The sequence below is a fragment of the Syngnathus scovelli genome, chromosome 7 (assembly GCF_024217435.2).
Source record: "Syngnathus scovelli strain Florida chromosome 7, RoL_Ssco_1.2, whole genome shotgun sequence".
Classification (NCBI taxonomy): domain Eukaryota; kingdom Metazoa; phylum Chordata; class Actinopteri; order Syngnathiformes; family Syngnathidae; genus Syngnathus; species Syngnathus scovelli.
This window is the reverse complement of record NC_090853.1, coordinates 2,138,212-2,150,008: the sequence shown is the minus strand read 5'-3', so window position 1 is coordinate 2,150,008 and position 11,797 is coordinate 2,138,212. Positions and strand designations below refer to the sequence as shown.

The 11,797-nt window shown below is 41.9% G+C and overlaps 2 long non-coding RNA genes across 2 annotated transcripts; one reads left to right on the top strand and one right to left on the bottom strand.

The window, feature by feature from the left end:
• The first annotated feature begins 595 nt into the window (after window positions 1-595).
• On the top strand, window positions 596-1,942 carry LOC125972655 (uncharacterized). The gene is made up of 3 exons (XR_007482873.1): window positions 596-706; window positions 781-854; window positions 1,772-1,942. It is a non-coding gene; the product is annotated as an uncharacterized lncRNA (long non-coding RNA).
• Window positions 629-3,417, bottom strand: LOC125972654 (uncharacterized). Its single transcript, XR_007482872.2, has 3 exons — window positions 3,277-3,417; window positions 1,815-1,900; window positions 629-1,506 (listed from the first exon to the last, which is right to left on the bottom strand). It is a non-coding gene; the product is annotated as an uncharacterized lncRNA (long non-coding RNA).
• Window positions 3,418-11,797: the final 8,380 nt, after the last annotated feature.

Below are 11,797 nucleotides of genomic sequence, written 5' to 3'. Positions count from 1 at the left end.
TAAACTTAAAAATACGACTTTTGCACGTTTCAACTTTTTAATTACATGTCAGGAATAATACAATATATTTTAAAATATTTTAATTAATTAATAATTATTGCAATCAATTTAATACACGAGTTTAACTACATTTATTTAATTTAACCAGCTCTGTGTACAATAACGTGATGTTACTTTGAATTGTAGCTGCCGTGCCCCACCTCGTGGCTAAAAGAAGAATGGCAACGTGAACTGACAAAAAAGCTGCACCTCAGTATGTGTATTTTAAATGCAGTTGGAACTCTACACAAAGTAGTTTTCTAAAATATATATATATATAAAAATGCCAAATTTCATTTAAAAAATAAAACAACAATGACAGACGTTTCAATCAAAGGAAATTCCATCCAGCACTATCTAGACAATAGCAAATATAATGTCTGTTGAGGATTTTTGTTTCACAATTTTTATTTATTTATTGAATTTATTATCTTGAGGAATAGGAAAAGTACATAAAACGTGGAAAAAGTGTTACTTTGTAGCGTTATACTGGCTACTGTTGTTCCTGCCTTGGCCACCAAGGGGCAGTATAATATAAACACATAGCGGAAGAACACAGCTGCAGCTTTTTTCTCCCTCTCTCTTTTTTAATTAGACTGACAGCTGCAGCTGGCTAATATGAGTTTTACGTTGTGTGCCAGTAAGCTAGCAAACCTTTCGGACAAAGGTATCTTGTTTGTTTAAATCCACAACATATAATTTCCTTTCATTCATGTTTAATTTTACTTTCAACCTCAACAGGATGAAACAGTTTGAAGCAAACAAGTGGCCAAGTGTTGAGTCACTCAACTGTGGTTCCTGGGACTTGAATTTCTGTAAGTGTTAAATATTATCACTGTACATTTAAAACTATTAATGGTTAAAATATGCTGTCAGATTTTTTTTTTTATCTTGAGTCACTCCAGCTGACCACTGCAGGTGCACAGATGTTTATCCCAAAAGTAAACTAAAAACATATGGGACGTTTCACTTTCTGCTCCATCAGATTCCAAACCAGTTCTCACATTCCAAATACTTCAAATGTTGCTTTGTATGTACACAAGAATCAATCTTTGCTGCGGATTTATTTTTGTCTCTAAGCTGCTTAGCAGGGTTCGAGTTTAACCTCAAGTTATGTGGGCCGAGCTATCCGACCTAATGGCACCTTTGAAAGTTGAGAAGCTCTTGTGTGTTATTCTCATTAACATGCTATAATGTAATTCTTGTTTATTTGCATAACAAGCACATTCAATTGGGAGTAGGGCTTAAACCATTTAATAATAATAAATGGGTCCAAATAACCCTAAAAGATGAGCTGAGGAAAACTTCCATGGATTGTCCATCATGATCTCAATCCATCTTTGCTTTCTTCATCTTGTGGCATTTATTAAAGCTGACCTTTCCTCCATAATGTTGTGACTCATTGCCACTCGTCGGGAGTCCTCGCATCCCCTCTCGTCTGTTGCCACCCACGCGTCTCCCGGCCCCCTGTCGACAAAGAACCGACGACGGCCCGCCTCCGTCTCATTACTTATGCAAGAGCCATATGTTGCTCGACAACAGCTAATGTCTGCAAATGTGTCAGCTGATGAACCCGCTCGTCCTCTCCATGTACACAAGTGTGGAAGGAAACAACAATGGGGGCGTCCATCGCACACATTGTTGGCACTCGGGCTCGTCGTCATGGTTACGGGGCATTTGGCTGGTGCTGATGAGATGACCTGTGATTGACCCAGTGTGTGCCTTCGTGTAGGATGATGATGTCATCGTATGTGGAGAAATGAACCAGATCTCACCAAGAGTTGAGATGGATGTCAAAACGCCTTAAGATGGATTCAAATAGACGTGTGAGGATGGTGTGAGGAGCTTCGTCAATATGCCACTAGAGGGCGACGTCACAACAAGTAAAAGGTAAAGTACACTTTTTTTTAGTCATTTCCTGAGTGTTTTGTTAAAAAAAGTATTTAAAGGCCTCATTTTATCCATGTTCCTATTTTTGCTCTTATTTGCAAACTGTCTTATTTTGCAAGTTTTATGACAACCAATTTGTACGCAATACAAAAACACTGGAGACAAGTATGAGTTATTTAGTAAAACCTTTGCATTTTAGAAAAACATTGAGTTGAAAACTGAAAATGTCAGTCTACCCCCCCCCCCCCCCCTTTGTTGTCTTCTGCAGAATTGCATAATTAATCATCTCTGCGTGAGAGTTTTTTATTCTTCTTCAGTTCCATGATGATTTTCATGTGATTTTGATGAGGGCACCAAAAGGGCAACTAAAACGTTCTCCCTCTACAAACACAATGCAAAGTTTTGATTTGATTATTTTCGTGTTAGTGTCCACAACATTCACCCACATCTTTTCCTGCATCTCATTAAGTGTTCAATGAGGCCGTGTCGTGACAAAGTGAAAGATGCGGATGCTTGTTTGCCGCAAAGATAACATCTGTGAAGATGATTTATAAAACAAATGTCCCGAAAAAAAAAAAACAGGCGGCAGGAATGCTGTTGCATTGTTTACAGACTGTGTTTGCGTGTGTGTGCTTGTGTGTTTGAAAAGGAGGTGGACAAACAGCAATTTAGTCTCGCCGGGCGTAAACCAGAAGATACATTTGTTTGGTTATCCCACACACGCATTTAGAACCAGCCGACTGCAGCATCAGGGGAATAAAATCAAATAGGACTCATTTCGTTTCAATTCTGGCGCTCTTATTAGAATCTGTTCACGTTCCTTGTTCGGGATTTGACCTGTCAATCAAAACAGAGCGATATTATCTTTGTGTAGGAATAATTTTAGCAAAATGAATATCCAACCTGGCCTCCCTGTGTGGTGGCTGTAAATTCTGCCCCCTGGTGTTATCATTGGCTAACGGTTTGAGGCGCCATGTTGTCCTGTATTTCTTTTTAAAAACGACAAACAAGATGGCGTTAATGTCGAGGAATAAGCAGATTGCCCCCGTACTACAAATAGAAGAAATAAAGATTTTGAAAGATTGTGATTGCTGCATGTTTTGGCAACAGAGACTCTCCGCACTTCGCTTTTGAAATCAGACTGTTGACCAATCATGAAAACGGTGTGACGGTTCAGTCGTGTTGGACGAGCCTTAGAAAAATTTAATAAATTAAATAATGCCCGCTATATATTTTGGATCGTGGTGACATTTAATCAAAGATTGATAGACGAGTACTTTTCAGACATGTCGGTGCTCCCCCCTGAGTTGTGCTCAAACGCGAGGTGAAAATGCAAGCATGTCATACGTCTCGCTGTCCTGTCAGGGTGTCATGGTGCGCTCGAAATAGCTCATTCCTCTGTGTCGCCTCTCACTCTTTCCTCCCACACCGCTCAGCTCGCGGATGCAGTCCTCCCGCCCGAGCGGCCCACACTGTTGTTGAATGACGGTTTTGTCTTCGGATGACACATGACAAACCCCCCCCACCCCTCCCCTCTCTGTTTTTTGTCTTTATTCTGTCATCCTGTATCTTTTCACACAACAAAGAATGGTAAACAGTACAAGTGGTAGTTTGTGAGACTGTGTAGACACACACACACACACACCACCAAGTCACTAAAACATCCGCTATAAATCATTTAGCGCCCCTTGGTTTTTGAGAAAACGATGACATCATCAGGATGGCAAATGTACACATTTTTCTGTCGAGTGAATAATGCCCCATTTTCAACTCTGTTGCCATGGGAAACCTGGAACAGTTATGATTTTAATTCATTCCCCACATTTGTTTACCACGATAAATATTTTCTTTCATTATTTCAAAACGAAAACGCCGGAGTGAAAAGCGACTCCGACTTTGTCCTTGAAACTACTCCGTTTTGTTCGACGCTGTCAATATGGATCTTCCAAGATCACGCTGGTTTACTTTGTGTTGATATACATTCATATTTTGACGGTGGCGGCGGACACGAGAGAGGATGCGAACAAAAGACAGCCGCAGTATGAGCTCATCCGTGAAATAGGTGAGCTCATATTTTGTGCCTGCTGTTAAATAGAACGTCTGACAACCGTGGCTCGGTAGAAACTTGGTCTTGGATGGCACATATTTTTTATCCATACTGAAGACTTGATAGTTTGGTCGAACTAATGAGTAGTGTATTGATACACGGAGAGAAACGGGTAAACGACTTTGCACTTGGAGCTGAGATAACAATCACGCTTGTCAGAGAGCTGTACACGGATTTCTCTCGCTCCTACACACTGAGTCATCCGTCCTCTCTCGGCTACATCTTTTTTTTTTTTTTTGCTCTCGCTTTCTTTGTCTGTGTATAGCACATTTGAAGAGAGGCTCCTGGCTCAGACAGACAAGCTGTGACCCCCACGCAGACTAATGCAACCCTTGGCTGCATTTAAAAAAAATAATAATACGAAATGTGTATGCAACAAAAGCATAGGGTTCGTTTGGCCCGCTGATGCTCGGGGAGCAACGCTGGTTGCGGTCATCGTTTTTTTAAAGCAAGGAAAAAAATAGGCGCGGTTCGATTAGTTCTGCCTCTTGAAATCCAGGGACCTATAAAAAATGCACCCCCGATCGCCTAGGCACTTTTATCACAGGTGAAATGGCTTTTCACACTTGACCAGCTGCCAAAATGTGAAAATCGCTCGCACGGCGCTTTAATCATAAAAGACAATACAGGGTCAGTGTGTTTGTGGGTCTGCATTGAGCCCAACACAATGGTGCTAGCGTGTACTGTCACAGTCTCACGTCACTGGACTACTTACAATATGGCTGCTCTTCCCCTCCCAATGTTTGTTGCTTCTTTGGTAAAAAAAACCCAAGCCGCATGGTTCTTAACTTAGTTGCAGTGTTCTATGGTGCTACTCTGGGTTCCCACTAGCGAAAGGGAAAATTAAGCTTCAAATTTGCTTCATAAACCAGTTGTTGTACTTTTTGACTCCTCTAGATGGCGCTCTGTTCAACATTGCACTGAAAGTACAATGACTAGTGTAAAGTGCTTTCTGGAGGAGTCAAAAATACAACTGGTTCATGAAGCAAATTTGAAGCTTCATTTAGGAAGTTTCCACCTGTTAGCTATTTTGAACATTTGTTGGTGAGAGGGAATATTTGTTGTTCTTTGATTGTCGATTTGGAGCCAAACTGTTACCTGTCAACATTTTACAATGCTACAACGTCCCGCTAGCCGTTTAGCCCAACGTTATCTTATCAGCAGTCTCCGATGTAGTGTATGCTGATGTGTGTTGGCTTGTCTGCTCCCTGGAGGTTGCGGCGAGTGAATTCACTCCACAGGAATGCACAGCTGAGTCGAGCTGTTGTTCCACCAAAACACCTTTTGTAACGGTTTTCGGTAATAGCTCGCTTACCGTCGCGCAAGGCTGCCGCTTACCGTGTCAGATTGAGCCACCTGCTGCGAGCCGTGCACCAAAATAGTTTTTAAATGTACCTTCTGCATTATTATTCATTCTAACTTTAAATTGGGTCATTATGTAACAGAATGAATAATTATTGCTTTTTGTCTGAGCTCTAATATGTTGCCAGTCCTCACAATAATCTTATTATTAATACCTCTGATATTAGTGTTATCTTTCCGGAGGTGTTCCTAATGTCGTGGCCAGCAAACGCTTCCTCACAAGAACATCTCCCATCATGTCCTCCTGGCATGAGAACACTTCGCTCTCAGCCGCCTACACTCGTTTCCAGAAATAGGCAAATATTCCGCGGGAAGCATGACGGACACGGCGGAGGAGCCGTGCACCTTGACAAGGCGGTAAACTGCCACCGTAAAATCGTATCATGTCGATTGAGAACACATGTGGCACCCTGAGTGCATTTTCGTTCAGCTCGAATTAGTCTGAAAATCTGCCGAAAAAGAATGGATCACGATTAATGTCGATTCACTTCCGTATGAATTTTGATTCCGATATTCCAGGAAGGAGATGTCGTGATAAGAAAACCCAAGAGCATATTTACCCGCATTGTTTACCTAATGATGCCGGTGTGCTAAAATACCCACAGAGGGACAGAAGTGCGGATAGCGCCAATTAAAGGGTGGCGTCGTCATAGCGACGGGTCGAGCAGGCCGAGTCTGAAGTTTCGCCGCCTGTCCTTTTTTTCTTCTTGTGCTGTTTTTGTTACCTTAACTGCAGCAATTGCAACCAAAGCAGCTTCGGCGAATTTTCTTCTTTTCTTTCTCTCGGGCAGCTGTGCCCTTGTCAGACACAAGTGGCGGGGGGGAAGGAGATTGGCCCCCCCACGTCCACACTCTTTCACCATATTTTTTTTACAAAATGGCCGTAAGTCATCGTTCGCACAGAGAGCTAGAAAGAGGAAGTGTGACTCTTTTTGATTCCCCTGACCTTCCTTTTTTTTTTTTTTTCAATCTGATGCAAGTCTTGGCAGGTCAGACGTGTAAAGTGAAGCAATTAGTTGGCTTGTGTCAGCGAATTTTTTATTTTTTTTTGTAACTGACTGTGCCTCTTCTGTTGCCTCGACTCGGGCATCATTTTGTTGTCTGGACTGAATGTACTGTTGTGAAAGGCTGGATTATTGCTACACTTGTGTGTGTGTGTATATGTACTGTATATGTGTGTGTGTGTGTGTGTGTATATAGTACACGTAGACAAGTACAGGCTGGTAGGCAGACGCCAGATCAACCGAGTAGGAGGAGGAAGACTGGCTGACAAGTTAACACAGAGGTTGCATATTGCTGTTACGCAACCGCAGACGCGAAGGTGGCAACTCGATAACGTAGGTGGGCTCCTTATGTGACGCGAGTGTGAGTGTCCTGTGGGGATTTATCTTTGCCCAGCAGCCACCATATGGTCTAAAGTGTAGACTTCCTCAAAACAACACACACACAGACGCACAACTGCAAAAACAAAGCGTATCAACAACACGTATGAAGAGAAGAACCATAGATAGCAAAATAGTCAAACTTTGAATATTTTCATGAAAATGTCATACAGGAACAAAAAAAACCAGGTACTTGGAGAAAAGATGCCCCTTGAACAGCAGGCCCGGGGGGTTGGTGGGGGTCCACTAAGCCCCTCAAGGTCCATATGGCCAAGAGGCATTCAACACCCAACTTATCAAATTAGTATTATTAGACAATTTTGACTCAAGTAAAGTTGGTTGAACACTACAGAAATGCCAGATTTTTTTTCAGTTTGTACTTTTTAGTCATAATTTTCCACAAATTGCGTCACATTTTGCGACGAAGATGGATCTGCACTGCCACTGGTAGGAATATTATAATATATAATATTTCATTCAAGACCATCAGCCATTGGAATCGCTCGGTTCAACAATTTGAACCATTAATGTAAACGTCAAAGTAAAAAAATGGTTTTAAGAATAGCAATTTTTGTTTTCTTGCACTCCACGTGCTTTCGTAACGTTCAAATCGGTTGCTCTCCTCCATCTTTAGTTTCTGTCTCCCTGCCTCATTGATATGCTCAGATATTGCTTTTCACCCCCCCCGCCCCCCTCCCCTCCTTGCCCTAATTGGCGCACAAGTCATTACAGTTGACATTTCACACATTAAATATCAATCAGCTGGGTTCTAATCACACTCGCAAAAGGGAAACAAATCTCACGGGAGACATTTGGCGGCTTCGAAATTTGATTTAGTCAACATTTGTCCTTCTGTCAAATGAATACGGAGCACCAACCGAAAAGGCTAACACGCTCGTCTGCTGAGATGAGAGATGAGGAGCGCTACACGCGCTGTAGCTAAATGGGGGCAAAGCAGATGAAACGGCGAGCCTGCCTGGGGCCAACGCAGATTGAAAACGTATATATGAACGGGATAAAAAAATATTATGATGGACTATTATTTGAATAGGGGAATGATGACATCATCTTGAGAAACAATGAAGCCAAAGTTGCGCCAAAATTTAGGATTAAATTAAATATTGCTAAATGAAATTTTCTTTATAATCATACAAATGTATTATTTTTAATAAACATAACATACATTTAATCTTTTGGGTAATTTTCATTATAGTTGAAAATGTTAAATGTATAATTTGCATCTTAAATTGATAAAAAAAAAATGAATATTAATGAAATATAAAGAATAGTTGAACAATTTCAATATTTTCAAAAACGTTTCAACATATTTTTTTATTTTTTTTATCTGCATAGTTAGTAAAATAGTATTAGTCTTATTTAACATTAAAAATATTTTTAAAATATCCTTAAAAATATGATTACGAATATTTTTAGAAAATACTCGTTTTAAGAAACAGTTTTTTATTCTTAAGAGTACACATTGACTGAAATCCAAGAAAGAGATTCCAATAGCTAACTATCAATGAAGAAAAATGTGAGTGTTAAAAGTCCCAGTCAGGGCACCGGAATTGTGGATCCACCCATCCTTCCTGTCAGCAGCGCGCTCGTCACTTGATACCATCGACGCTATTCAGTGTCATGTCACATGTGACAATTATCTCGGAGTGCTTCTTTCGCACGTCCTCACAATTAAGTCATTCACCACACAACGTGGCCACTGTTATTGCAAAACTCTCTCTCGCGTTTTCTTAATATAATTTTATACGTGTGTTGGATACACACACTTTCGCTGCACCCTAATTGTAAACATTCTTCTTCGGAGTAAGCGAAACACTTGGGACCAGCAGCTGCTTTACGAAAACAAAAATGAGGGTGCACCCAAAATTTGCTGTGTGGCCCAGCGGCGCTAATGTGGGTCACGAGGCCGCAGATTCTCAGTGTCACACGAGACTTCCTCTTCCATTGCAGGATATGAACAATTTCCTGCGGGATTTGCCGCTGCAAAATTCCCATAAACGTCAACAACGGGGCATTTTTAAAGATGAGGTCATAAAAGACGACTATGCCAACAAATAAATCCAAGTATGAGGAAAGTATGGAAGAACTTGCACTTTTTCTTGATAGAGTAAGCAAAATTTTAATCATGGGTGCAGTGGAAGCTTTTAAAAAGCTACAAGTTAAAAAAAATAAAAAAAATCTTTTGGCCGTGATACTAGCCTATTGTAGCATCTCTGTCATTGCCATGGCAACGTTCTCTCACAGTCAGTGTTTGAGCAGCCAGGACACCTCTCGTGCTACATGTTTTTGTTCCGAGTTGTGCCTGGGAGTAATAAAAGTCGTGGAGCAATAAAAACATCAAAAAAAAAAAAAAAAAAAAGCATTCTTCCCTACTGTTGCTTTAACAGTAAAACAACAATGAAGCGGCCTGGCTAATAGCTTAAACGTCAATGTTATGCTAATGCTGCCGTTGTAAAAGCTCCAACGGCTGATGTTAGATTGCGGGGGGAAGTCAAATAATTTACACAGAATCTCCAAAAAAACATTCTTCTCGTGTAAATTGAGAAAGAGGGAAACGTATTGTTTCTATAGCTAGAGCTTTTTTTGTTTTTTCACTCCCACCTCATTTGCCTGCCGCTCAGGTTACGAAAGGCACGTTGTATAAAATGTACCCGAGGAACAAAGTTTGATCATGAATCACAACTCCTGACTTGGCAGGGCGGGGGTGAGCGAAGGAAGAACAGCATGTGGAGATAAGCAAACACCTCAGCAGCAATATGACAGGCCAAGGAATGCAGGGAGGAAAGCAGGCGATGGAAGATGATGGAAAGAGAAGCACAACCCGTCCGGGGGGGGGCCGGGTAGGAAGGTCAGGGATGTCGCGGCACGTTAGTCAGAACGCGGGACGGGGTTGCTGTGGTGACAGCACGGTACGGATGAGGTGGTGGGAAGCGCTCACATGACTCAGGCCCCGGAGGAGGCTCCTCCGATTCCTCTTGTACTTCATGACGATGGGGGGTGGGGAAAGCAGGAAGAGTCGGGGTCAAATACGATCCATGATTATGCTACAAACGTTTGCATTGCAAATCTTTTTCCGATAAAATCAATGGAAAGGTCAATTCATTCTAACCTCCCTTCAGGAAAAACCCCCAAAAAATTATTGTTCAACAAGGAAAACAAAATGTATTAATATATATAAAAAATATAACTATAATAATATAAATTTATATAATAAAAATGTGTAACTAAAATTAAATCATATATAATTAAACAGTATGTCCATCCTCATTAATTCATTGAAGCTCCTTTGGTGTGCGTAAATTGGCCACCATGGGCAGTATAGTACTGTCATGCAGAGACAAAGAAGAGTTTCAAAACTACAATGAGTGACCCAGTAAGTCAGGATAAATGTTTTTAGTACAGTAAACTCCCCTCCAAGTTTGCCTTCACGCTATTTTCACGGTTAATAACTTTTTGGGTGTAATTCCGCCGTCAAACACTAGATGGTGTAACATTAGGTCAGCAAGAAGTGGAGTACCCCGCCCGACCCCATGTATAAATAGCGTATTTAAAATAAACTGGTTAACCAAAGAAACAAACAAATAGATTGATTACTCAAGACCAAACCATCCTAGACACGAGGATGCTATTCTTCTGTCGTCTGGTCCTAACCATCATGGTGGAGCCAGAGGTCCGGGTAGTGCGTCTATCATTATATTCCAGATGAGAGCTATCACGCGACATAAGCCCTTATGCGGTTTCGGCCTAGAATCATGCGCAATTACCCGAAAAGCAGAGACTCATCCTTCCTTTCTCTAAATGCATGTGTGCACTTAAAATGGTTACGTACGGCCGTCTGGAGGCAGGCCTCGGATTGCACGTGCGTCGCTACTAAATAAAACGACAAGGAAGTGTTCCAAACCATAAGTCCCATGGCAGCGAGTGAAACCACACCCAAACCGCAGCAACTCTGTCAGTCGCTCTGAAAGCAACACAGAGTTGAGTAAAGACCTTAAGACCCTAAGCACTCTTAGGATGCTTTGACACCAAACGGTCTTCAGTCATTTTTTTTTTATCCTGTGGTTCATTTGGACAGGTGGGAACACAGCAAACAAACTGGGACTAACCCGACCGGTCTTTCAGAAAGACGTGGTTGGTCACGGCGTGGTTCCAAAGGCAATCGAGCGCACTCCTTTTTACCCCAAACATCTTTGAAACCTGTTTGGATTCTGTCATGTAGCTAGCAGGACGAAGGAAGGTATTCTCGATAAGATCTAATCATGCTCCAAAATCGTCATGGTGACGTGAACGGAATCGATACGTCTTTGTAGCGTATCATGTCGGTTGGCTATTTTCCGGTTTGCCGTTTTCTGGTGGCTTTTCCAGATAGTTCTAATCATGACAGTATCAACAACGGCTAGTCCGTACCCAAGGAATGGACACTGCCTAAAAACTGATTTCAGACCCGAGTGAGCGAACTAATAGAGTGAAACTCCGTTTTCCCGCCAATTATATCGTCACTGCATTCTGCCTAATCGGTCATTGTCGAAAACGTGATGGCCGTGTCACCAAACAAAAGCTACAAATCCACACGGGGATGTTACAAGTAACCGGACCAGTCCAACCGGATCCTTTGGCCTACTTTCTTTTTTCGGTGTTCCTGTCTGGATCCATCTTGCGACACGTCGGGGATGATGAAGTACTTTGTTGCTTAAGTCTTTGCAATTCTTTGCGTAGTATCTCCCAATAACTGAACTCACAAATGTGCAAAATTAGCTAGTCACATCCATAGCACTCCTGGCTAAAAACGTGTCCAGACATGACAGCGTGCGGAATGTTGGGAATGGGAGGAATTCAGGGGGCATTCCCATTCGAGCTCCACAGGGAGAAACGCCGCTCCCCGACTCGCGGGGGAAACGGAGCGACCGTCAGCTCAAACAGACCGACCCTTGTCAGGTCGAACAAGTCTCGGCTTCTTTGCGGGAAGTAGCGCAGCAGAAATTCTGAATAGGGGAAAAAG